Raw genomic sequence first — 25,453 nt, 5'->3', positions numbered from 1 at the left:
ATTATTGCCAGCCTCATGCATACAGAAATAGGTTAGTAAGTACTGCCATACCTGGGGTCCTTATTACCTTTGAGCTTCAGTGAAACAGATCTATCTTAGAGGAGTAATAAAAAGAAGAGATTCATGTCTCCATAGGCAGATCAAAGTGAAAAGTAAAAATTTATCGTTATAGTAAAAAGTGAAAATATATAATATCATTTAAACTGTTCACATTTTATTTTGTAAATAAAATATAAACAAACAGATCCTTTAGCAACTATTATAAAATGCCTTGAGTATCTATCCATCTAATCTATAAAATTTTATGGCATCATTGTATTTTATGCTTTATTTTTTAAAGAGCATATTTTAGATGGGATCAGTAGAGAATAACAATTTTTGGCCCTTATTTTATGAGTTTGTTTCATTTTTCAGGTTTTTTTTCTGTGTTCTTAAACTATGAAAGAATTAGTCGTTATAAATGACAGCTTCTTTAGAAAACAGATTTTATTATATAGTTTAAAACAATCACAATATGTATAGCTATATAATAATAAGGTAGAAATTATTATTATTGCATTTTTATTTAAAACATCAGAACATCAACTGTGCACACCAAGGAGTATTAGTCACATGTGCAACTAGAAGGTCACAAACTCATATGCCATAAAGTAAAACTTTGTAATCATGAAAATGGTGCCCTAATAATTATTGAAATTAAATAATAAAAATAAACAGTGCTATTTTTAGAAGCCTGAAAAACTCACCGTAGAGTGGGCTTGCAGTTAAAGCTTAACTGACACTGACGAGAAAGAATATACACGAAAGCATGATTGAATAGACAAATTTCAGGTCATAGAGAAACTAGCAAAGCACTCCATGATTCTTCTTGCTTCCCACTTCCCAGATATACCTCCTCGAAGTGTGAGTGAGACTCTTAAGGTCATTCTGCCGCTACCACTGCCCAGGAGCATGTGGTTTCCAGTTTTCTTTGTATAACTATCAAAAATTGCCCTTTGAGTATAGTTAGTTCCTCACTCTTGATAAATTTTCAAGTCATTTTATGGTTGCAGTATGGAATTATTTCTAGTTTGGAGAAGAATGCTTAGGGACAGAGGGAAAAATAACACAAAGGATTGCCATGCACACAGGAAATCTTGAGGCCAGTGTCTACCTCCACTGCTGTCCTCTGCAAGGGCAGTGGCCCAGGCAAATGCTGTCCAGAAGAATGGGTGTTTGTGTTTTCCTCCTTTAGTAGGTAGAAGTGACTGTATAAGTTTCCTTTATTTTCTGACAAATAGGTACCTGTAAGTACTTCCTGTGAGGTATAAATCAATCTTAAACTATTAGGCAGTAATACTTTTCGTGAATAGTCTTCACTGTCCAGCTTTCCTAAAGCTCCTTGGCTATGGCCATTGAATTTATCAAGGCATAGGATGACTTGCTTACTTTGGCTAAAGTTCGTCCCTGTGTGCATTCTTTGAAGTGGGCTGTGAGGGTCCAAATCAATTAAACTTTTGTACTTTGCACCTAGAATGCACATCAAAGACTCAGTCTCCAGCTGATTTTGCTACCGGAACATAGTGAAAATTGCAGGAGGTGGGCCTAGCTGGAATGATGTGTCAGGGGCACACTACTGAAGGGTACATTTTGCACCAAGAAGCTTTTCCTTCCTCCCCTACTACTCTGCCTCCTGTACAACATGAGATGAGCCATTTCTCCACCACATGCTCCCATGACATTCTGTTTCCTCCCAGGCCAAGATGTGACAAAACCAAATGGACTAACCCATTTCCTCCATAAATTCACTGAGTCAGCAGAGTGATTCTTACGACAGTTGTAAAAGCCCTGGGAAAGCAAAAGCTATAAAAAGTATTATGAGCTACTCCTGAGTAGTCAACAAGAATTTATAGCTTCAAGAACCTTAGAGAATAAGAGAGAACAAACGTCACCAAAACCACAGAATGCTAGAGTATCATACAAACAAAATAAATGTCTAATTCTGAGGAATAATGTGAGTTTCTCTGAACAATCTCCCATCTTTGATGTGATACTCCAGTCTTTAGAAGGCCTAGCTGGAAAGTAATTGTTGGTTTTCCCAATTTAGCCACAATTTTCTCCTGTCTGTTCTTATAACCCTCCATTATGTATTCCTTTTCTTTTCAACCTAGAAGAATCGAACACAAAAGGGACACCTAGGTCTCTACGTAAAAGAGAAAAGAGACACAACAAATTAATATAAAAGTTATGTCGATATGTTTTTCTCCACCTGCCACCACTAAGCTACAATCCACTGGCTGACTGCTGGGTGGGATCCTGACTGAGCACCCTGCTGTCCTGCTGGCTGGCTGCCCTCACTTCCAAAACTGCTTGTCCTTGGCTGTGCAGAATGGAGTTTGGCTAAGTGTTGTTGTTGTTGTTGTTGTTGTTGTTGTTGTTTTTGTCTCACTTTCACTACCAGAGTGATGGACACATGATGCTATTTAACTGAATAATGAGTCACTTGAAATAATAAAGAGCATGAAGATATCACTTAAGTGTTCTTAATGATTTCTAATTATTTTTCCTCTAAGATAATGTGTATACAGTCTGAAAATCCCTTTTCTTCCGTGGCCCATAAAGTGCTCCTAATTATCCCTGGAGGAATAAGGGTCACACTTGGAATGTCCTCAGTTCCATCACTTCTACTAGGGCCACCTCACCATCCTGCGGTACTAACCAGCCACTGAGACATCATTAAAGCACATTTGGTGGGCAGAGTAACCACTACAAGAGGCACTGTGACTTCACCCTTTCCTGAACTAAGCACACCCTGGATTAAAGCTTTCTGTAGTTCTTTACTCAAAAACTCAGGTAATTTATCCATAGGACTCAGGCTCAGCAAGAGGAGAGAGTAGATTATGTGGCCCTCTGGGCTACACCTATGCTTATGGTGGCTGGCTGCCTTGTGGCATCATTGAGATGTGTTTCCAGTGCTATCTCTTGCTCCTCACTTCCTGAGCATGCTCTCTCTCCCCCATTGCTTTTCTCTTAGATTTTATTATGAAGTTCTATTTCTTTTAAAATTCGGGGCCCAATTTCTATTGCCTTACAAATATTCAGTTTCAGTTATGTTTAATAGACAGTACATAATTTCTCCTGGCTCTGGAAATAGAAATAGGTGTTCTTTTTCCAGTCTTGATCTATAAAGCAAAGTGAAAGACTCTAGTCTAGCTTACAAGGTAAGAAAGGAGGGCATTACTTGTGGCTCTGGTTTACTTCTGTAAAAAATCAGAAATAATATTTGCCCTAACACCCCAAGGAATGACTTTGCTGTGTGTAACCTTTTTACATCCAAATAAGATACATTTTTTTCTAACTTTTAGTTAAATTTTCATATTAGCATAACTACCAATTACCAAAAAATGACAGAGCACAATTTCCATATACTGTACCCAGATCCCCTACTATCCATATCTTTTATTAATATTGTACACTTCTTATAATGAACCAATCACAAGTCTAATACATTATTATAAGCGCATGTCCGTAATTAACTTACATTTGCTTAGTTTTCCCTAATGATCTTCTTCAGGTTATATCATGATGCCTCATTACAGATAATTGTTATTATTCCTTAGTATCCTGTTTTGACAGTTTCTCAAACTCACTTACTTTCTTTCTTTATGATGACCTTGATAGTTTTCAAAAGTACTGTCAAGTATTTGGTAAAACATCCATCAACAGGGATTTGTTTGATACTTTTTCTCATTAAGCTGATGTTACAGATAATTTGGGCAGAAAGCCTAGAGAGGTTTGTTTAGTTAAAGACCATTATCACTCTTGTATATCAAGGTTGCATACTATCAGCATGACTGATCATTGCTGATGTCGAGCTTCCTTGTGTTGCTGCAGTAATGTTTGTAAATTTTCTCCCATATAAATTTACTCTTTGCTTGCTCTTCCATATTTTCCTCTCTGAAAGGAAGTCCCTAAGTGCAGCTCACTCCTTTAAGGATTGGGGAATTGTGCCTCACCTCCCTGAGGACAGAGTATGTACATAAAGTATTTGAAATTTTTCTACATTGAGAATTTGCCTTCTCTACTCATTACGTATTTATTTATATCATTGTAGACTCATAGATATTAATTTTATACTTGGAATAAAAATCTAGTATGATTTAATCAAATTAGTACAGCTCTCACTATTGGCAGCTCTCTCAGTTGGCTTCTATATTACTTGGATGCCCCTACCCAGTACATTGTACATATGGGGAATCTTCTTTTCTACAGCCATCACAGGCAAAGCAAAAATGGCACATTTTTTGTCTAAGATCAGGCCTCAGAAGGTTGAAGAAATTGTATCCTTAGGTGGTGTTTAAGGAGAATAACTTCATGTCTGTGGAAAAATTCTACCTGCAAAGAAAGATAAACCACTTAAGCTCTATATCAAAAGACTTCCTAAAGGTATTTTGGCTGTGATATTTTGTGAATTACAAGATGCTCTAGTTTTATTGAATATTAATGGTCTAGTTCAAGAATAGACCACTTCTCCCAGGAAATTTGGTAACCAAGATCTCTACACTACTTGTGTTCATTGTTGCTAGGCTAGTATTAGTATACAGTAATTTTGATCATAAATCCCAAGGACTAACAAATCATCTTTGGAAAAGACCATTTATATCTCACATTTTTCTGGGTTATTCAACTAAAGATTAAATTCAGGGTTCAGCAGAGCACTTGTTTCAGAGTGAAAGGTTGAAAATAGCCCTGCAACCTTTGGCAGAAGGACAGATGCCATCCATTTTATCAATGCAGAAACAAGAGAACAGAGAAGTGTAATAGCTTGTTCCAGTCACAGAGATTTGACAGAGCTGGCTCTGAGTTCTGTCCACTTCACCGCCACAGCAAACCGGTCTTTATACCACTGAAATGAGAATTCCCATTCAAATTTTAATTCTTAAAAAGATTTTTGTAAAGCAGCCAAAGACATCGGACTTGAGTGCCTTTCTGGAAGGTAGGCATTTCATGCGGCAACTTCTACAAAAACTGTAAGTGTGGGTGTTTCTGTACTGTTTGTGGTATGTCTGACAGATAAAGCTGGTGAAGTCTAATGCTCTGTCAAGAAGCCTGAGTGGCTCTAAGATTTATTTCCATCATAGATCCAGTGGCCACGATGAACGTCAGTGTCACCAAAGCTTTGTAAAATTTTTGACAATATTATTCTAAAACAGGAGATTATGCTGGGCGTGGTGGCGCACACCTGTAATCCCAGCACTCGGGAGGCTGAGGCAGGAGGATCGCTGTGAGTTGAGTTCGAGACCAGCCTGGACTACATAGTGAGTTCCAGGTCAGTCTCAACTACATAGTGAGACTCTGTCTAAAAAAACAAAACAAACAAACAAACAAAAAAACCTAAAAATAAAACAGGAGATTATATGCATGTGTAGGTTAAACAGCCTTGAACATAGTGAGACTGTCTAAAAAAACAAAACAAACAAACAAACAAAAAAACCTAAAAATAAAACAGGAGATTATATGCATGTGTAGGTTAAACAGCCTTGATTGGGGCAAGCAACAATTTTTGTTGAGTGCCATGTAAAACATATATAATGAACAAAGTCAGCCTCAGAAAAGATGCATTACATTAAGACAAAATATGAAAAGGGGGGACGGGATTTAGCTCAGTGGTTCCCACACCTGCCTCGCAAGTGCAAGGACCCGATTTCAATCTCTGGTACCAAAACAAAACAAAACAAAAATGAAATGGGCATGGTGCTTCAGATTTGAAGTTGGTAAGAGAATAATTGTTTTCCCCTCGTCATTATCATGGCTTTTCTCACAAAAATTGAAAAGCTTTACTGACTAGAGTCCTAAAATTGGAAGGTCAAAATTATGACATTATGACTTTCCCCAATTTTATTTTGTGCCCTCTTTTTCAGGTCCCTAGCTTTGACATACCAGACAAACTGGGGAGATACTTCTCAACTCAGTAAAGGGATTTACGCACTTACATTAAGAATGGCACAGCCCTCTCCTTTGACAGTCTAAATACTGCTAGCAAGAATTAAATGTTTCTATTGAACAGAAGTTTAGCATTCCTTCCCTCAAACTCAGATTCCCAAAGGAGAGAATATACAGTTCAGGAAATATGAATTATATGGATCAAGGTGCTGCATAAACGAATCTTCTTCTTTTCTACAGTCATCACAGACAAAGCAAAAATGGCACAGTTGTTGTCTAAGATCAGGCCTCAGAAGGTTGAAGGAAATGTATCCTTAGGTGGTGTTTAAGGAGAATAACTTCATGTCTGTGGAAAAATTTTACCTGCAAAGAAAGATAAGCCACTTAAGCTCTATATCAAAAGACTTCCTAGAGGTTTATCATGATTCTGATGGTGAATCAAAGAAAATCTACTTTTTTATTCCCTTTAGAAAATATTATAAACTTTCTGCCAGAAGATTTGATCCATGGAATAACCAACTCAAATAGAAGAATGATACCAACATCATTTTCTACATACACACTGTACTCTGAACAGATTCCAAATGGAGCAGATTAAAGAACAAAATAGTCAGAAAAATTAAAGCCATACAAACTAAAGGTCCTGTGTACTTAAATCATAAAGACATATTCCAAAGTTTCATAACAATCTACTCAATATAACTATGGATATTCTTTACATAATTGATCTTTAATGAATGTTAAATAAATGGTATTTTAATCCTAAAATAAATATACTTATTTAAAAGAATCAATACAAAGGATAAAAAACCAATTATTAAAATATAATAGCCAACACTTCCCTTACACTTTTTTCACACAACTTACACACTAGTACATTACATAAGTGTAATAAAAGAGATCCTTTAATGTGTTATAATGTATTGGCAGCTTTTAGTGTCCATAACTGTCTATCAACATATTTTTAATAGTTTAATAAGATTCCCTTCAGTGAATGTATTGTGATATATTTAATATTATACTGATGAGCATAAACATGATTTCCTATTTTGTAAGTATAAAATTCAGTGCAAAATATCAACTGTGTACTACTTTGTGTGTAGGCCTGATAGATTATACATTTTAAAAAGTACGATGCTACATCAAATTTACTTATATTAAATTTGCATGCAAAATGCCACACCATTCTGGATTTATTTCAGTGTCGGTGCTTAACCATAGTTACACTGTAAATTTCTCCACTCAGGGATTGCTACTGTCTTGGTTTATTCCCTATTCTCAAAATCAGTATTATTACTAACATGCAGCCAGGACACAATAAATATTAGTTGAATAAATTAATATTGAATAAGTTAGATTTAAATTAGATTGGTTTACATTTAATTTATTTTCTATCTCAAACTAAGCACAGCCTTTCTTGGACCCTGTTTTAAAAGATAACTACTGAGAAAGTTTTACTAGGAAAGAAGGAGAGATAATTCTTCCCTTAGGCTCTGCGTGAATTATGTAGCCATTTTGCTCTACCATTTACCACCCTGAATAACAGACTAACTGGTAAATAACTTTGTCTCCAACTTTCTATTTGTAGGATAAGTATTTTAAACCCCCCCACTTTGCCTACTTGCCTGCTTGTTTGAACTGTGGTATGATTTAAACAATATAATGCGAAGTTAAAAGACGTTAAATAAAAGAGATTAACAATTAAAGACAGGTTTCATGTTAAGATTCATTATGCTCAATTTGTCTTAACCTGAAAAGATTTCTGCAAACATCCTAAAGATCCAGTCTCAGAGGCTACTGTCTCCAGTGTCCATAATGGCCATGGCTTATGAGACTGGGAAGTGGCATTTGTTTTCACTTCTGTCACACTTAGATGAACAATGTTTCCTATTGATTTGTGGCAGCAAAGTCACTTTCTTTTTTAAGCATGACATTTGCCATTATCTCCTTGCAAGCACAGAAATCTGAAAGCAACACCATAAAAAAATAAAAAACCTCACAGCTTAAGAATTGATTAAAAACAAACTTGGTTCATTAAAAACACTGCTGGGATTTGAAGCACTTAGAGGCAATCTTTTCTTTTCCTCAGCATTAAAAAAATATAGTGATTTATGGATCTTCTTGGGCTCTAAGAAGGAGTTCCTTGTTATTTAAATGTGCTTTGGATTTCAAAAGAAAGATGTTAGTTGAGAATCCAATTTCTCCTCATTGTATTTACTACTGATAGAGAGAGAAAAAATTAAGTTTTTTAAAAAAATACTAATACTAAAAATTTACTTCATTAATATTTGTGTAGCAACTTTTCTATGATAAATCTCACGCACATAATGTAACCTAAACCTGTGTCTCATCCTGGAATTTCTTGGTCCTTCTCCAGAAGGGACAAGGTCAGGGGTGTGGTGGAAATGAGGGTGAGCAGTCACTTGCTGCTGTCTTTAGAGATCTTCCCAGAAAAGAAAAAAAAAAAATCTGTGATGCTGTCAAAAGGAAATATGTGTCTGGATTTCAACCAACTGCCTCGTGTTGCTCCTTCCCGCCAGGTGTCCTGGTGGCTGAGGTAGGAGTCATAGGATGACCTCGATCCTTTGCCCTCTAAAGAGCATGCAAGTAACTCATATATAAGTAAATAGGAATACATCATATTGTGAATTGAAAAGAATTACTGAACCTGCTTAAAACTCTTTAAAATTCTCTCATGAATTTATGTACTTAGCTTTATACCATTTTAAAATTAATTCTTTCATATGTCAGTGATGTTAATCTTCACTATTAGGATACACCCATCCCAGGTTTGGTTGTTTTGGTTTTTTTTCCATATTGATGGATCAACTACGTTATTACTTTCTTGGCTTCTATACTTTAAACTGACATTTTCACTTAAAATTCATTTTAAAGAGAATTTTAAATCTATCAACTTTATGTATTTAAACAGATTAAAAATAAAAATTCGACAAAACAATAAAGCTTATCATAAAGCTATTTTTTTCTCGTTTAAAAATGGCAGTGGTGGGAAAATGTGGAAAGAGATCAACAGTATTTAATATGCTTGATACTGGTTGATTAGAGGACTTCAAATTGAATATGGAGTTTTGTTCTCAATCACTGCTATGTGGCACTGTGTCTAGGTACCACCTAAAAGTCCCTTTTACACACATAAATACGGTGACATTTATTCTCTGGGAAACATAGCAGCACTGTGTACCTCATGGTATATCATGTGAACTTTTTTTGCTCCCAATTCTATTTCTGCTATTTGAAGCAATAACACATGACAAGTACTGCACCCTGCAGAAAAAAATCTAAAGTGAGTTTTCTCATTTTTTCCAATTTTTAAATATTAACTAGGTATATTGTGTAGCTATGACTGAAAAACTGTGAAAAAGATCTTTGGAACATAAAACATTCTAGATTTCTAACTTCAAATGAATTCCTCAGAAAGCCTTGAATATAGAAGCAATATGTAGAAATATCTCAAACTTTCATTTGAATGTAAATCACCTGCAAACATTAAAATTCAGGTCTGGGTGAATAGGGCCTGAAATTTTCCACGCTCTCTAATCATGCAGATGCTTCTGTTTAGTGAACTGCAATTTAATAGAAACACGTTTAAGCACAGGTTCTGGATGCAGGGACTAAATATCCTCTAATCCCAGTTTAACCACTTCCTAATTATGTTATTATGGACAGTTATTTAATTTCTTGAAGTCCATTTCCTCATCTGTTAAATGATATAATAAGAAGCTAGTGTATTTGTGAGGGGACCAGGGGATACTTTACTGGATTGTTATGAAGAATAAATAAAAGTGTTAAAATATATAAAGCAAGTACTCAGCGCTTATTAAACCTTTAATAATAGAGAAATAACAAAGGAACAGTCTTGCCGTTAGTCCTATGGTGTTTGCCTCTTCTTTAGGGAGAGACAAACCACTCAGGAGCTTTTAGTAGTCTCATGGGACAAGGTAGAAAGAAAAATGTAACTAGAAACAATCAAAGAAGAAGGAACATGGTGAAATCCCCAAATTTTCAACTGACACGCTTGAAAGATTACACCAGATAATACACAAGGAGTTAGAAATAGTCTTGACTACAACAGAAACCTAACCTCAAATTTAATCTATGATTGGCTTGAATGATCTTCTCTTAGTCTAACTTTTGCCAGAGGTAAGAGAGAATCCTTACTGAAGAAAGACAACATTTTCAAGAGACTCAAGGTATGTCTGACATTCTACGTGCAATATTTAGCGCTCAATCAAAAGTAACCTGACACATCAGTAGAAAAAAGCAAATTGCCACAATCCAGAGGACAAAAGAGACAAATAGAAGATTCTAATATTAGAAATATCAAGCACAAACTATGAAATATAACTATGAGTAACATGTTTTTTTTAAAAATCAGAGGATTTATAATGTCTTAGTGACTTCATCGCTGGGGCAAAGTACTCAACACTAACAATTAAAAGGAAGGGAAGATTTTTGAATAACAGTTTCAGTCTGTGGAGGCCTGGAGTCGAGGAAAATGCAGGATGGCAGAAGGCACGGCAGAGAAAAGGGTGCTTGTTTAATCCACGGCAAGAGGAAGAAGAAACCAAAAGGAGGAGCAGAGGACAAGGACATATAGGTCACACCCTGCAGTGAAACACCACCAACCAGGCTGGATTCTTACCCCAATATTTAGCTACTGAACTCATTACTTAGTGACGAATCCACTTTTGAGCATGGGGCCACTATGACTCTGTTACATTCCACAAATGTGGGAATTTAGATCAAAACCACAACACACAGTGGTCGGTATTTAGCACACGAACAATTTCTATGAAGACTATGTAAAATGTAGAACTAAAGAATACAATAAATGCAATATCAAAAATAACTCAGACGTATTTGACAGCTGATTAAACACAGAAGAAATGCCTCGTTGGAAGACAGGTTGCTTTGTAGAATATCTCCAAAGCATGAGCGGTAAAACGAAGGTAAATAATAAAAATGTCTATCTGTACTAAACTAAAAGCACTATTACAAAATTTAAAGAATGCATAATTTAGAGTTTTATGAATAGGATCTCTCAATGAAAAGATGTCAATGTCCAAAGTGATAATAATTTCAATGAAATTGCAAGTAAAATTCCAGATCTTTATTCTCACTTCATTCAAAAAAACAATTTTTAAAATGAAGGTAAGATGTGGAGGGATAGATTTCATCCAGACAATCTAGAAGAAGAAACATAAGGGTATATGATGACCTTAATGAAACATTCCAAGAGTCCTTTTTCATACACATTTCGACTCTACCTTTCCCAACAAATACATCTTTTTTATAAGAATCACTAAATTATCTTTGAGTATCTTCATAGGTTTGTTTTTTTTTAACATAGTAATTTTAACTCAAGGAGTTATAAGCTATGACTTCATAGGCATCTTCATTGCAATATAAATATATTAAAAGTACATGTAAGAAATTTTAAAAAAATTCATAGTAATGTTTGTCTTCCTCCATTCAAGCTCCTATTAAAAAAATACCTTGGAGCAGGTAGTTTGAAACCAGTACAATTTTATTTCTCACTGTTTGGGAGACTAGAAGTCCAAGACCAAGGTGCTAGACAGTTCTGTCCAATGAGGGCCACCTTCTGTGACACCAGACATTTTCTCATGTGGTTGAAAGGAACAGTTCAGTGCTCTAGAGCCTCCTGCATATGGGCACTAATTCCATTGCAGAGGGCTCTGCTTTCCTGACCTAACCACTCTCTAAAGACCCCCTGGTGAGTAAAATTCATCATTTGAATTTAGAGGACATTTGAGCATTCATTTACCAACTGTAACATTAAGTGTCAGACCCTTAGAAACTCCCACCCATTTGCACCTGCCTGTTTTTTTAACCACATTTAAATTACAGTTAGACAGCACCACTTAAAAAGGACTAGTCTCAGTTTTGCTCTCTTTTTAATCCAAAACATGGCTATCATTTCTACAATAAGTTAACTACCACTACAATAATGACTATTTGAGAAAATAAACACATATACTATTCTGGAACCCACTGACATTCTTATGCACTGTGTCTTAAAGCTTATCTTGAAATAAGTTTAAAACAATTTTTAAATTGGTACATAATAATTATACATATTTATAAAGCATAGTTTGACAATTCATAAAATATGTAATAAATTAGGATAAAGAGCAAGATCATCTTAAACATTTATCATTTCTATCTGTTGGGAAACTTAGGACTCAATTATTTTGAAATATGTCATAAATTAATATAGATTATAGTTGCTTTGCTGTGCTATAGATCCCTAGAATTACTACTGTCTAACTCTATTTTGGTATCTGTTATCTAACCTCTCTCAATTCTCCCTCTCCATTAACTTTCTCGGTCTCTCCTGACCACTATTCTGCTCTCTTCTTCTATAAGACTGATTTTTTTCCCCTCTGTGGAAGCATTTTTTTTATTGTTGTCATTGTTCTGCTGTACAAAAAAAAAAAATCCTTTTCTCCTTTTATTTGTAAACTCTTCTGGTGAGTTTGATTCAGGTTGTCTATGATTATAATAAACTCACTGTAAAAAGATGAATTTATATTGTTTTAATCAGGATGATAAGCTATTTTTGTCTTTGGTAGCCATATTTTAAGTAATCAGGTAAACACATCTTACTTTTTCATAACTGTTTATTGGTACATATCATCCATTCACATGTGATACCAGGATGACCCTCACACCTTCTCTGCCACCAAGTATTATTCATTTAACCTTCCTTTATCTTTGAAAAAAATGTCATGTTTTAGCAGGATTCTTTCCTACACTTCTAATTCTTTCATCTTTAATTTCTGATTTATTGTCTCAGAGTAATGTATTCTTTTAAAAATACAATAATGTAAAGGGAAAATATGGGTGAAACTGGGTCACAAACCATGTATTCATACTTTTACTGAGAAATTCAACTAAGCAGAATAATATGTAATCAAAAGATCTGATCTAGAGTAATTATAGTGGAAAGATGAATGATTTTTAAGACCAACTTTTTTAAAGTAAAGTACAAACAAAAATAAAGCGGGTACATGAAGTGATAAATTTTTAAGACACATCTTTATTGTTTTTCTCCATACTTTAATAATAAATCATTACTACTCATGCTGTACATTAGTATAATTTGTTTAATAAAGTAGTATACTTATTCCCATGGACATAGGCATACAATAGAGTTCTCTAATTTCTCAAAAGAAGTCAGTATTAAAAAAAATGTCTATGAGATTGGCCATCATACCAAAAGTAAGGTTTTACTAATTTTGCATATGGGCTTCAGTAAGATATTTTTAAAGAGTATATATATTTAAAACTATTATTGCATATGGTCTTAATTAAGATATTTCTAAAGAGTATATATATTCACAACCAGTTTTTCAAATTTTCAGAGAAAGTGAATGTTGAAATCACATGTGCCTTTGTAGGTACAGATATAGAATTTCATTTATACTCTTCCATAAGCTGTTACGTATAAGAAAATTGGTTTATGTGGGCTTTTATGACAAATATCCTAGGCTGAGTAATGTGTAAACAATACAAATTAGGTATAATTTCAGAGGATGGGAAATCTAAGATCTACACGGTAACAGATTTGGTGACAAATGAGAGCCTATTCCTCATAGATGGTGCCTTTTACGTATCCTTAAATGGAGGAATACATAAACAAGCTCCTTTAGGACTCCTTTTGAAGGATATTAATCCCATTCATGGCACAATCCTATTCATGACATAATCATCATGAGATCACTGTATTTCAAAACAATACATAATATTTAGTAGTGTGCAGCAGAAAAACCTTAGAAGTTGAGTGCAAAGCACAAATATATTAATAAAAATACCCCAAATCAGTAAGTTTTAAAAATATCTGTAGGATGATATTCCTGACATGGAAGAAAAAATGTGAACAGAATTTAAAATTGAATGATTTAGAAACTATAATAATTATAGCCAACCAGTAACATAGACACCTCACTGAAAATTAGATGTTCTAATCTGACTTGTAAATAGATAGCAAGAAAGCTCTAACCCTCTATTTTGTGCTACTTGACCAACAGTCCATTTAAACTTCAGAGTCTGAGATAAATAGCTATAAGAAGGTCCTTCAAAGGCCGGGCGTGGTTGCACACGCCTGTAATCCCAGTACTCAGGAGGCTGAAGCAGGAAGATCACTGTGAGTTCTAGACCAGCCTGAGCTACACAGTGAGTTCCAGGTCAGTCTCACTACATAGTGAGGCCCTGTCTCAAAAACCCAAAAAAAAAAAAAAAAAAGAAAAGAAAGAAGGGGCTTCATTAATACCGTCAGAAGGGTGGGGAAATAAATCATCTTGACTATCTCCAGATTGCATACCTCAATTAGATATGGTTGGTGTCAGTGCTATAATTTGCAATTGGAATGTTTCCAGAGATATGTATATTAAAGGCTTTGTGCTCAGCTTAGTGTTGTTGGGAGGTAGTAGAAAATTTAAGAGATGGGACACAGAGGTAGGTTTTAGGACACTGGGGACTGTGCTTAAATGGGATTGCGAGATGCCAATTTATCACTCTTTACATCTCTGCGGCCATGAGATGAGCAGCTTCCTTTGTCCCACAGACACTTACCATGATGTGCAGTCTCTCCACAGACCCAAAAGTAATAGAACTGACTGACCACGGACTGAAAGCTCCAAAACTGTAAGCCAAAATGAACTTTTCCTTTTTAAAAGTTGATTATCCAGAGTACAGTAACACAAACTTGACTAATACAATCAATTTGCAGAATATAACTCTAAAATTCCCTTTGTTGAAAGTACTCCTAAATTAATTGGAATGAAGTAAAAGATTTGTAACTTAAATGGAAGTACATAAAGGAGAAATTTAATATTTAAAAAGTTTATAATTAAAGTTTTAAATATTCAAAGGCATTTAATTTTCCAAGTCAATGAAAAGGCCCAAATATTAATCAAAATTTCCTTTCAAAATGATTGTTTCTATTTGTTGGATTTACAACTGGAATAGCTATATTTAAAAATTTTAAGAATTAGTTCATATATTAAATTAAATGTCAATTAAAAATCAAAGTTAACCTTATCAGATCTTTATTATGTAAAAGTTAAATAATCTCTTGTGTCTGTAAAAGCCACTTTTGAAGCCAACAAAAACTTACCTTAATGATACAAAACTAGAAGTTGACAAGTTTTTTTCGTAATCATACTTTGCAGTACAGATAACTTCCAACAAATATTATCAATTATGGTATGGCTCTCTTGGGAAATAAGTATTCATTTGAAATTAGTGAGTCAATAATCTTCAGTGGATATGGTTATAAATAATGAAAATGGTCATCATAGTAATGATAAAAGAATACACACTCTTCAATATAAAAGTGTTACCTATTTTACCTTGTGATTGGAGTTCAGATATTTTCAATATCATTATAACTGTATTTAAATTTTAAATATTACATAATCTATATGTAAACTTAATTTTTCTCCTTGTTGAAATTTGAACACAAACTGTTTAGAACCAAATGATTATAAATTGCCCAATGCTAAGTACATTTTGTGTAAAGATGGGCAGCATGTAGTCATAGTAACTTCCCCAAAATGGGTATATATTTCAAGAAAATCCACATAAAGTTACTGAGTTAAGTGTTCCTTCCTTCCTGTGATTCATTTGAAATGTTAATTTATCTGTCTAGCACATGTATCTATCTAGCACATTTTAAGTTACAAAAATGCAACATTTTAGTTCCGATCCCTCAAGAGCCGCTGCTCTACACATTTTTTTTCGCAGAAAAATGAATTTAGGACTGTCTAATATAGCTTGCTAATATTATGGTAGGAATTACAGGCATTGAAACAATGTACATTACCTCCCACATCTTTCACCTCCTCGTGCAGTCAGCCAAATTATATATTTATTAATTTTGTTAAGCTGGCCTCATGAGTCAATAGATTGAATAGAGTTCTCTGTTAATTAAGTTTGCTGATGAAATGACTAGAAGCCTGGAGGATAGCTCTGGAATTAAAAATGAGTTTAACCAGCTGGAGGGGATTTTTGCAGTGGATAAGTATTGGACCGGATGACTTCTGTGGTGTTTTTGAACTTTTGGTATTCTATAAAACACTGAGAAGTCAATAAAGCAATAATTTATACAAAACAAATTAAGTATAAAAAGTTAAATGGATTAAATTTATTTATAAATATAATCAAAATTAGAAATTAATGGTTATACACAGGCATAGTTTTAGATTCTACTTGAGAGATAATTTAGGTTAGGTTGATTTAATTATGACATCTTGGTTTGTAAGAACCATTTTTAGAGAATATTTTTTATTGTATACCGAGACTAAGTGTTCCATAAAACTTTTGTTTTCTACTTCCTTGCCAATAAGCAATGTTAAATTTTTCTGTAGCTAATTAAACTCCTGTAATCAAGTTAAATTCTTCTGAGTAGAATGTAGTTAGTAGTGACACACATCAATTTCAGGTTTTCCCCAAAAATGTATCCTCATCTATTCCTTTATTTTCTCTTTTTGTGGGAAACTGTCATCGAGTGACTTCTAGGGACTACTTCAATGTTCTGTATTAAAGATGGCCTCGTTTAAAATATACACAAACCTATACAAATATTTTTTTTCAATATACATTTTAAAGTGGCAGAAATCATGAATAAATATTTCAGGAAAACAGTAAGATATTTCATAAAGGGTACTCAACTTCATTAATCATTAAGAAAATGAAAGTTGGAACTCAGTGAAATATCATTAATTCTTTTTAAAACTATTAAATTTAAAAATAACGTACAATTCCCAGTGGTAGTTAAGACTGTGAAGCAACAGAATGCTTGGATTCTGACAGGATGGAATGTGAGTGTGATCCTACTACTAAATCTGATCACATCCATTCTTCATGAACTGACAATTCTACTCCTAGATACTTTGCCAAGCAAAAACAGTACATATCCTAAAAAATTGCATGTAGAGGTATGCTGAAAACTTTATTGTTAACAGACTAAGTGGGAAAAATAAATGTCAACCTATGCAAGACTGAATAAATAAACAATGATATTCGCAATAGAATAGTATAGAAAAAACAACTTTATTCCTGAAAACTCATACTGTGCAAAGACCCCACTCCCACAAAAGATCAATATACATAATTTCATTTCTATAAAGTTGCAAAGGAGGAAAACGAATAGGTAAAAAAATGAGAAAATGGAAAGTATTTGTAAATAGGGGAGGGAGGAGGGGGTGAAATGAGGGCAGGGATAAGGGGAAAACATGAGAACCAAGACCTGTCCTGTAAAGGTACAAGATCCCAATGAGGAATGTAACTGCACTGTATACCTAAAGTGTACCAATAAATTCAATGAGAAGAAAAATAAATTAAGAAAAAGAAGAAAACGACAGCATTTGCTTTCAGAGTATGAAGGGCTGAGTATTGTATCTGTACTTGCAAGGAATTAAGGGAAGCTTCTGAAATGCTGGAAATGGTGTATATTTTGGTTTCAGCTGTAATTCGATTACTGTATTTGTTTGTAAAGTGTCATGGAGTCTTTAAGTTTAAAATTTGTACACGAATTTTTTTTTAAGTTTACTAAAAGAGTGATAGTCTAATGAGTTTAGGTTAAATGTACCAAAAATATAACAGATTAAAACAGTAGAAATGCTATACACTTCTCTTTCTCAAAGGAGATTCAATGACTTAAACATAATCAGGTCCAGAGGCAGGCTTGAGATTAGACCACTTTTTTGGGTCCGTTTCAGCCCTATAATCCTATGATACTTCCTACAATGTGTTGTTTTTCTTAAAACCTCTTCAGTTCTTCTATTTCTCTGGTATTGACTTATACAGGACTGAATTTAATACTCCAGGGGGTTTCTCACAAGGGCAATTTAAGTAGAAAGTCTGTCACCTCCCTAATAGGTAATATGATAGAGTTGTATCCAGTGGGAAATCTCAACTACACTTTGTACAGACCTGCTACGGTCAGACAGATAATGCAAGGTCACATACAATTTTCTCTCTGCTCTCACCTCTGGATATTTTAACATTATTTCTTCACAGGTTTTCTTTTACCTTGTATGCTTGCAGTAGATTTATTCTTCTCCCCCAAGAGGTACAAAATTGACTTCCTTTTTGTCAGCTTCAGACCAATCTTTTAAACATACTAAGTTACATGAGATGGAGAATACTGGTGATTTCAAGAAGTCTTTTGGGAAATATCAGAGGATTCTCTGTCATTACTTAAACAAGTGGACTAGTGACAAAATAAGTTATTTTGCTTTGAAATACATATTAGTGTCATATGGATGCAGCCATAAAAGTCTTAAAAAGTGATGAGGAATATAACTAACAAAATTTGAAATTTTGCTCATTGAATTTCCATAGGAATTATGTATGTTGAAATTAATACTACTTTAAAACCCTTGACTGAATATGTTTAAATGATCCATTTCATATTAAACACTGCAATAGGGCTGGGGATTTAGCTCAGTGGTTCTACTGCCTGCCATGCAAGCACAAGGACCCAAGTTCAATCCCTGGTACCAAAAAACAAAACAAAACAAACACTGCAATATGAATAAAATTATTACAGATAATATAGTGCTCTTTTTAAATAAAATGTAATACTAATTTAATTTAATTGATTAAATGTGCTACATATATTTTGCTTTGGCATTGTTGAAGATCTCAAAAAAAAAAACTAGCTAGCTTTTTGTTAATAGATATTTTAGGAGTATTTTCACTTGGAGAATTTACTGGGTATGAGAAGCCTATTATTTCTCTTAGCTCCCCAAGCAAAATGGTTACTCTGGAGAAATAGGAGTAAGCTCACAGATTTGAAGGCATCTACATTAATTGACAATATAACATTTGTTCCCAGATTTTAAGGCTCTCCAAAGGCTGTAATTTTAGGATACCCATTCAAACTTTATGTCACTGAATGGTTTGGGGCAACTACAGAAAAACAGCATTCCACTGATACTGTGCAACGGTGTATACAGCAATCTCAAAACGCAGCTAATGGAATCACAGCATGAATCCAAAAAAGATTTTTCCAAACTCATTAGAGCTGTAGGTTACTCCAGTTTAAAAACTGATTTTTCTCTGGAAAATAAAAATCTAACTTTCTAATGTCATCAATCATTGGGAAAATATAAATATTTCTAGGTACTAAGACTTGGATATACAGCTTATCCATTCACAATTCACAGAAAATGCTCATGTAATTCAAATTCTACCAAACTGTCAATATAAGTCAAAGGAGAACTTGTAGAAAATTAGTATATATCTTTAAGAAAACAATTTTTAAATACAGAGGAAATCACTAGATCTTCTAGCCCATGAAAAATTTATAAGACAATATACTATAGTACATGAACTGAATTAGTTTTCTTTCATAAAGAATCACCTGTCTCAGATGACTCATGCCAGAGGTAGGAAGCATAGATACTCGTCATATTGATATGCCTAATAGCCCAACTAGTAAGTTGCGTTTATTCATTCATCCAGTGTTTTAACTCTTTTAAAAGATTAAGCTATGTAAAACCTATATAAGTGTAGATTTTGTTAATCATAATTTTTCTGTTTTTATTTATTTTTTATTTCAGATTACCAGGACACCTTATGACTACTGTATTGAGTATTTTCACTAGGCATTGTTACAGTATTGCATTTCTTTTTCTTTCTCTCTCTCATTGAGTTTATTGGTACATTTTAGGTATACAGTACAGTTGCATTCATTATTGGGATCTTGTACCTTTACATGACAGTTCATGGTTCTCATTTTTTCCCCTTGTCCCTGCCCTCCCTTCACCCCCTCCTCCCCTCCCCATTTACAAACACTTTATTTCCATTTTTTCATTTTCTCATATATTTTTTTTTCCCTTATTACCTTTCCCCTACCCCTCCCATTTTCCCTACACCTTTAGCCCTTTTCTTCCTATTTCACATGGTCAAGTATCTCATTAGGATCTCATGTACTATTATAACTTTTCACACCAGATAAACTATTCAGTATTTACACATATGTGACTTATTTATTTCACATATCCTCAATATGTATCCATTTTCCTATGAATGAATCTAATTTCTCATTCTTTGTGGCTGAGTAGTATGCCATTTTATAAAAAACCCACATCTTCTTTATCCAATTTCCAACTGATGGGTAAATGGGCTATTTCCAATTTAGCTATTACAGACTGTTTGTAATTTAGCTATTACAAACTGTGCTGCTATAAACATGGGTGCACATATATCACTGTAGTATGATTCCTTTAATTCTTTTGGAAAGACAACCAGCAGAGGGATGGCTGGGTCAAATGGAACCTGTAGTCCCAGCTCTCTGAGGTATCTCCGTATTGATTTCCATAGTCTTATGTTTCTTAAAGAAAAGAACCCCAAAAGTATTTCTTAATGTCCCAGGTTTTCAAGGATTTTTGATTGAAAAGCACTGATCTATTTGGTTAAAGAAATCACATCTTTTTAAGGAGATTTGTGAATGCAATTTCACACCCTAGACAACCCCATTGCGAATCATGCAGTTTTTTATATAAGTCAGAGAATCTTAATGCCCATTTCATTTACTGTATTCATAGAACTGGTGTCTTAGATATCTTCTGCTTTAAAGCTATTCCTAACTGGTAGGCGGCAACCTCCAAAATAGCTGCCAACTTCTGCTTCCTGCTGTTTACACTCTGTTCCTTCCCTAGAGTGTGGGCTAGACATACTGAATCGATTCTAACAAATAGAATGCTGTAAAAGTAATGAGAATGTTCTTCCCAAGATGAGCTTCTAAAGAAGACTACAGCCTCTGCCTTTAAGAGCTTGTTCTCTCTTCATCTCCCCCTCACTTGTTCAGAGAAAAGCCTGTTGCCATGGCAAGAGCTACTCTATAGAGAAAACCATGTGGCTAGGAAATCTCTGGCCAACAAACACAAGACTAAATCCTGCCACCTGAAATAGGAAAAGTTTCCTCCCAAGAGTCATGAAGCACCAGAGAAGCTTGAGAGGAACTGCATCCTGGCTTCATGGTCACAGAGTTTAGAATGCGTTCTTCTCCCACTTTGGAATCGTGCCTAAACCCTCATTAACAGACCTTGAGGCAGAGGCACCCCTCGAAGTTCTGCTCAGATTCTAAACCCACAGGAATTATGAGATCGTAATTGTTTTGAGGCATTTTTCCATACAGCAGTCTATAACTATACTATAATTTGTGCAATTAACTTGTCTTAAAACATCTCGTGAATCAATTATGAATTTTAAAATGCTTTGACAGAGTTGACAATTATTGAAGTTCAGTAATGAATAAATTGGGCTTTATGATACTATTTATCTCTATATGCTTTAAAAAAAACCCACAAAAATATTTGACTGCTTTATATGATGATGAAACAAAATCACATTTCCTTTTTCCTCACATTAAACATTAGTTCTTTTGCATTTTCTCGTATAAATTATTACTCTTCATTTTATTTAGCCTTTTCCACTTATTTTTTAGAGTGTATTGATATAATTAGATACATTTGCCCAAAAGCAACCTGACATTAAAAACAAAAAGCCTTAAGAGATTTTAAAAGATCTAGGCTCTGTGAGAGAAAGAGCTTTCTAGCTTACAGTAACAAATCTGAGCTTCATAATTAAGCAAATCTGGGTTCAATTTATGTTTTTAATCTTTAAAATTTATTTAATAAATTAGCCTCAGTAGCCTGTGATAAAGTACTAATGTAAGTTTAGCTATCATTTCATGATTACTCATTCCATATCTGGTAATTTCATTTCTGGTTTTATTTCATATACACTTTAAAAAATCCAATGAAATAGATAGCTATTATTTTGTACTTATCAAGAGAAAGCTAAGCACCTCTGTGCTCTTGTAACTTTCCCAAGGACACAGAGGCGGTTAAGTGATGAAGCAGGGAACTGAACTGAGATTTAAATCACTAAAGTGTACTATACATAAAACAATGCATTGTATATCCAAATACTATGCAGCACAGAGCAGTTGCTAATATAACTTATTTCTATATTATTTTCATGCAAAGATAGATTTGAGTGGTAGTGAGCTAACTATCTGTGTCAGATTTCTACTGATACGTGTACAGCTATCCAAAAATCTTCATGGCTTAAAACAACAAGCATCTATCTCATTCGCACAGGTGTATACATTGGCTGGGAAACCTACTGTTGACTGCAGATGAGGCTTCAAGTCCTTGCATTTCTCCTTCTATTCTGCAAGATACTGGAGAAAGCACTTCTCATTTCAGATGCAGAATCTCTGTGGAAGGTGTGCAAAAGTAGTGAGTGTTTCATGAGGCTTCCACTCAGAACTGGCATATTCTCATCATTCCTGTTCCACTGCCAAACCAAAGTCAATGGGTTGGCGAAAGCCCACTGCCCACTGCCCAACAAACACTCATGACAGAGGAGAAAGAAGGAAGAATTATAAATAAACAATAAAATCTATCATAGCATTTGCAGAATGTTAAAAATAAATAAGGGATAAATATTTGGGATGTTTAAATTACATATATCCTAAAATTCTAAATTTTCAGCATAACACAAAATTGCTTCTGAGATCCTGTGTTTTCGCTGATTAATGTATCTACTAAAACAGTTGTGGGTTTTTTTGTTTTGTTTTCCTTTTTGTTGTTTTCTTTCCTTTCTTTCTTTCTTTCTTTCTTTCTTTCTTTCTTTCTTTCTTTCTTTCTTTCTATGTTTAAATTACATATATCCTAAAATTCTAAATTTTCAGCATAACACAAAATTGCTTCTGAGATCCTGTGTTTTCGCTGATTAATGTATCTACTAAAACAGTTGTGGGTTTTTTTGTTTTGTTTTCCTTTTTGTTGTTTTCTTTCCTTTCTTTCTTTCTTTCTTTCTTTCTTTCTTTCTTTCTTTCTTTCTTTCTTTCTTTCTTTCTTTCTTTCTTTCTTTTGTTTTTTGGTACAGGGATTGAACTCAGGACCTTGCACTTGTGTGGCAGGCAGTGGCACCCCTGAGCCAAATCCCTAGCCCATGTTTTTTAAAATCATCCAATTTTAAACAAGTATAGAGATTGTAAATATTCATGAGGAATTCTTCTATTATTCCTCAATGAAATGTCAAATAGCTCTACAGTAAATCTCCAATTACTGAATCACTTAATTATGGATATTTTCACTATAAATCATTGTAAATTTAAATGTTTTGTGTTTTCCAGGTACTTCAGACTAAAAGCTTTCACAATTACAGTTGATTTGTGCAGGTAAAACAACACTTATTTTCCCCAGTTTTCATGTCTGATTGTTTTAGCACTGTACAACTTAAGGAATATTGTTAGGATTTGTATCTAAATGTTCCCTGGAAGCCTCATGTGCTCACAGGTAGGCCTTTGGGGAGGCAACTGGATCATGGGGGTGTGATACTCATCGGTAGATTAGCCCACTGACCACTTTATGGCTAAGTGTGATTTGGAAATTAAATACTGGTTGGAGAGGTGGGTTACGGGACAGGGATGGAAGGGTCTCTGCTTCCTGAATGCACATTTATTGTACTCAACTGTGTGGAAACCTCTACCATAGAAGTCTAAGAAATAAATGTAGAGCAACCCTCAAAGACATATCAGAAAGGCAGCAACAGAAGTGCAACAAGTGAGATTTAATTAGGTACAAAATTCCTCAAACAATAAGGAATTTTGTTGGTCCATCTATCTGAGAGTTCAAAGGTAGACTATTGATTTAATCTAGAAGCTGTGTTAAAGCTCCTTTTCTTATATTTGACTCTTCCAACCTTTGGGGTGCGCTTTCTGATTAGAATGATAGACTAAAAATATTTGGGGCTAAAAATATAAACTTCAAAAGGTCCAGAGGAAAGAATCCATCTCTTTCTGTATCTCTTTGTTTTGTTTTGTCTTTTGTTTTTGGTGTCAGGGATTGAACTTGGGTCCTTGCACTTGCAAGGAAGGCAGTTGCACCACTAAGCTAAATCCCCTGCCCTCTTTTTGTATCTTTTAATGGACAACCACATATCATGGAACTTTCATAAAATCTCCCCCCTTTCATTGCTGTTTTGCACTGGAGTGTGTGTGCTTGAAATAATTAGTGTGGCTAGGAGTTTATGGCTAGCAGTAATTACCTGTGTGATTGTTTATGCTTGGGTTCTTCCAGCAAGACTGAGGAAGGAAAATATATAATAGTAGTAAGAAAGGAAGATAATATCAAATGGTATTAGCAATTTAGTGGCTCAATATGATGACAGTACAGGAGAGAATGATTTTAATTGTAAAAGAAAATTATAAGCACCTTTTTGTCCAATATATTTGAAAAGACAGATGAATAGGTAATTTTATAGAAAATAAGTTACTAAAAGTGATTTAATAAACAGAAAAATGTAATGTATCAACATATAATAGAATATTAAGTTGGACAAAGAGAAAAAAATTAAAACTTGATAAAAATAGGAAACAGATTCAGATCGCTTCACGGATAAGGTTTATCAAAACTTCAAAACACAAATAATCCCTATATCAGCCAAACAGTTCTTCACAGCTTCACTGAGGTATAACTGATGTATACAAAAACTGAAAATATGTACAATTGGATGCGCTTGAAACAGGCAAATACCTGATACCCTCACCACAAACACTTTTACAGGCATAATGAACACTTCCTAGAATGTTACATTTCCCTTTTGTGCTCTGTTTTATTTTTGTAAGAACAACTGTGTGTGAATGTTTTAAGAAACTTCAGCATTGAAACTTAACATATTTAAAATGCACAATGCCATCTTAACCGTAGGCTCTACATTTTGCCAACCTCTAAAACTTTTCCATCTAGTGTTACTGAACCTTGGTGTAATGGACCAACTCCAGAATATGTTCAATTCAAGAAAATGAAATAAAACTATCTTGTTTAACCTAATTTTATGACAGATTGCATGACTCTAACATAACATTTATGATAAAATGAGGTAATACAAACATAAAAATTAGATTGTTATTAAATATCACCTTTAATTGGATGAAGAACTAAGAATTTTAAAAATCATAAAAGCAAATTTAATCCAATATATTATTTTTAAAAATTCAAAAACATCAGAAAATGCTTATTGTGGGACAGCAAGATGGAGTAAATATAATTTTCCAGGAACACAAACTCAGTACATCTGACATCTACCAGGTTAGGAGTTACATTATTCCCCTATATCAGTAAGTCTTCAGATGGTTAGTTTTGTGGCTAAATGAAGAAAGTGGCATTTTAGAGCTTGTTTAGATGAGATGGGTGTTGTTGAGAAGAGGCTTATGGAGAAGAACAGAAGGCTGCCTAAGGTTTGGTCAAAGCAAAGCAGAATTTAAGGAATGGAAAACTGTGATCACTTGGTCAGAAACAATGATATTTTTATTTGAAGGGTGGCCATGTTCTCTACTGGCTGATAACATGTGATCATAAGATTAATCTACTTTTCTTTATTTTCCTGGTAAAAAAGGGTTCCACTTGGCTTGTAATCAATTTTTAAAGACATGATCCTTGGAAGCAGAGCAGCAACCTTA

This window comes from Fukomys damarensis, unplaced genomic scaffold (assembly GCF_012274545.1).
Source record: "Fukomys damarensis isolate Sample0158 unplaced genomic scaffold, DMR_v1.0_HiC HiC_scaffold_15, whole genome shotgun sequence".
Taxonomy (NCBI): domain Eukaryota; kingdom Metazoa; phylum Chordata; class Mammalia; order Rodentia; family Bathyergidae; genus Fukomys; species Fukomys damarensis.
Note: the sequence above shows the minus strand (reverse complement) of the source record.